This window comes from Pleurodeles waltl, chromosome 3_2, assembly GCF_031143425.1.
Source record: "Pleurodeles waltl isolate 20211129_DDA chromosome 3_2, aPleWal1.hap1.20221129, whole genome shotgun sequence".
In the NCBI taxonomy this organism is placed as follows: domain Eukaryota; kingdom Metazoa; phylum Chordata; class Amphibia; order Caudata; family Salamandridae; genus Pleurodeles; species Pleurodeles waltl.
In genome coordinates this window covers 27,606,563-27,610,358 of record NC_090441.1, presented here as the reverse complement: position 1 = coordinate 27,610,358, position 3,796 = coordinate 27,606,563, and positions in this window count along the sequence as shown.

Here is a 3,796-nt window from a genome sequence, read left to right as displayed (position 1 = left end):
GATTGAATTTAAGGTGTTGAGTAAAAAAGTATCTTCTCTAAAATGTGTACTCACTGCAGGTTCCTAGATTCACATCTCCTATGAACAGACCTGTATTGTGCTATGTGTCCTGCATTCTCCTGTTCTCGGGTCATTCCATCGACTGGCTGTGTAATGTCAAACAATGCCTCTGCTATCTCTGGCTTGAGGCATTCATGGTCATTAGCCTTTGGTAACTGTTAACAGAATATAGTCTTGAACATGACAGATGCCAGCTATTGTGATTTGTGGTGTATTTGCTGAGACTGGTGATGTGGAAATAATATCTGTTGTGCCCTGCTTTGGTGGCAATCTACACTGGCCAGGATAACTATGAACTGCATATGTGCTTTGTGTGGCACCATGCCTTCTATCCTGATGGAACTCTCTGTCATGGTCTCTTTTGCAGGTTGGATAAGTAGTATGTGGCAGGAATAGTGACTCCCTTACATCTGCCCTGGGACATATCTGTTGTACTGTGTCTCCTGCAGAGGATCCCTCCCTCTGTTGTCCATTACACTGGCTGTTGGTTTCGGGGGCCATACCTACATAACATTTTGCAGACATAACAAGTGTATATGTTTAAATAAAGACACACATGCAGTTGCTGTGTTCAATGGCGTTTATGGAGCATACAGGGCAAATGTGATTTATAAATATATGGTGCATACTGTGACAAACAGGTGATGAGTGGGGTCATGGTAGTTGGAATAACCAGAGTAGGTGGCACAGCTGTAGGTAGCACAGGCCCAGGTCCAAGGGCCATGGGAAAATGGAGTATTGTCATTGAACAGTCAACAGGGTGTCTCAGTGGCACACAAGGGAGAGAAATCAGGAGAGTGTCACTTCCTGGCAGTGGATTTGGTCTTGGCATCTGCTCCAGCAGTTTGGGAGGGGGTTCTTCTGCTACAGAGGCAGAGGTGCCAGAGGCCTGTAGTTCCCCTGGCAGGGCCTCCATTCCACTGGCTGCGGCAGATGTGGAAGGCTCAGATGTGATGTGGCTAGTGGAAGGGGCCTGCTGTTGGGTGGAGGAAGCACGCAGGGTGGTGTTGAGGTCCCTGAGCACACCTGCAATGGAGGCCATTGTGGGCCTGCCACAGCTAGATGACCTTCTGTTGGTATTCCCTCTGTAGCCTTTGTTTTTCCCCCAACATGGTAATGATCTGGCCCATCCTGTCCTAGGATTGTTAGTATGCTCCCAGGAATTCGGAGATGGTTTGCTAGTCAGTTGACTACCTTTGGTACTCCATCCTCTGGCCCACAGGTTCCCTCCCATGCCTCATTCCCCCATGTGCCTGTGCCCCTGGCACGGTGTGCCCACTCTCAGAGTCAGCAGGAACTTCATTGACTTGAGTGTGAGGGGTCGATTCAGGTCCCTGTACTGTGGGGCACACAATTGATTGAACATTCCTTGGGAGACAGGTTTGGGGACAAAGGGTTGGCTGTGATGTTGATACCACGGGGGTTTGATGTGGGCAGGATTAGGCAGGCTAGTGGTAGACTGACCAGGTGTCCAAGATGGGCAAGGTAGGTCCTCAATGCCCAGACATTCAAAGGCGTTGTCCTCACTGGGGCTTTCATCCTGAGGAGGGCTGTCTGACTCTCGTATCCTCTCCATGGTGGCACTGGCAGGGGTACCTGTGGATGGAGTGAGAGAGAGTTAAACGGTGGACGTGTGATTAGTTATCTCTTTGTCTGATACATACAGTGGCTTGACATGATTCCCAGCAATGGCAATGACTGATGCAGCACTGCAAACATTGTGAATAGTGGATTGTGACATATGTACCGTGCTCCATTGAGGTTGGTGTCAATCAGGTTAGGTTATTTTTGCTCGGTGGGTGGGTTCAAGTCCTGTGTGATGGTTCACATGACAGGTGTACCCTGTTAGTTCATGACAATTTAGGCTTGCTAGTTGTGAGTGGGAATGGCTGTACATTGCAGCATGGGGTCCAAGTGGGAGGAGGGTATGTGTGTACCAAAGTTGATTGTCCTGTCTCTGCATGTTGTGCATGGAGTTTGGGTTCTTACTTACATGATCAATCCATTTCAGGGTTGTTGTTCTGGATAGTTGGCCATTAGGTTTGGTGACAGTGCTGTAGCTGTGTTTGGCCTTGTTTGCCATTGTGTTGTGCTATTGCATTGCTGTCATTGCCATGAAGTGGTCCTCAGTCAAGGCATCCAGTTGGTGTAGCTACTGCAATAGTCATACATGCAAGAGATGTGATGTGAAGTGCTTGTTATTGGCACTGCTATCTGTGCACTTGACAAAGACTGCGTGGGCATTGGGGCTGGGTGGTGGGGTGGCATGCAGGAGAGGGGCATTAGGTGATTAGTTGTGAGGTGTAGTGGGTGATAGAGTGAATTGGGAAGTGTTTGGGTGGTGTGGAAGCATGCTGGACAGGACAAATGTGTTTCAGGGGAGTGATAGTTATTTACCAGAGTCCAATCCTCTGTGTATTCCAGTCAGGCCCTCTGGATGCAGGATGTTCAAGACCTTCTCCACCCACGATGTGAACTCTGGGGGCAGATGTGGGGGACAACCGCCAGTCTTCTGCACGGCAATCTAATGACGTGATGCCATGGAACGCATCTTCCCCCTTAGGTCGTTCCACCTCTTCCTGATGTCCTCCCTTGTGCGTGAATGGTTGCCTATTGAGTTCACCCTGTCGACAATTCTTTGCCATAACTCAATTTTCCTGGTAATGGATGTTTGCTGGACCTGTGCTCAGTTGTGGCTCTACTCTGACAATTTCATTGCCCATAACCCTCAACTCATTGTCTGTGAAGCGTGGGTGCTTTTGTCGGGACATGGTGGTGGTTGTGTTGTGGGTGGGGGTGGGTAAGTGTTGTGTGTATAAGGGTGCAGTGTATGTTGCTGGGTGGAGTGGGGATGTTTCATTGTGTGTGATGGTCTGTTTTGGTGTTTGTGTGTACTTGTTTTGTGTGTATTTTGTTGTTCGTACAGTTGTGTGGTGTGTGCTGCGTGGGAAGTGTAAATGTGCCTATGGTGTACAAGTGCTAAATCATAAGTATTTGGTCTTTGCTGTCTGTGAATGTTGTTTTGGTAGCAAAGGACTGTGGGTAGTGTGAGGGTGTGTTATATAGTGCAGTGAGTAGGTGTGTCCAGTTTGTGTATGTGTGTCAGGTGTGGGGTATTCAAAATGTCCAATGTGGTCTTGTGTTCTGTCTGAAGTGAGTTTTTGAGAACAGCGGTTCATACTGCCAATGGTTTTCCGCCATGGAAGAACCGCTGTGGTGATTTGTGGCTCGTAATCTGGTGGGTTGATAATTGTCTGGCTGGCGTTTTCCCGCCCTCCATTGTCCTGTCAGATTTGTGGCTTAGTGGCGGTCTTCAGTGTGTGACTCTGGATAGAGCAGTTGGATTACCGCCAACATGGCAGTCTTATGGCGGCCCCCACTGCAGCAGTCTTCCGAAATGACCGCTAAAGTTGTAATGAGGCCCAATTTCCTTCTTATGGGTGAAACTAAAGAAGAGCATGATGGTTGCATTTGGGAGGTACTGAAAATTCTAGACCAGAAGGGCTTTATGGTAGAGTTGAGCAAATACAAATTTGTAGAACATACAGTAGTTTATTTAGGTAACAAAGTAAGTGTATAATGCATCAAATCCCAAACATATTATAATTGTAGCTTTCAGGGATGCACTAGCATTGATAGACAAAGATTCTCTGTGATCTTTTTAGGTTTATCAGAATTGTATATACATTTTTATAGTATGTAAGAAATGGTACTGAGATCACATATGTTTTAAAAC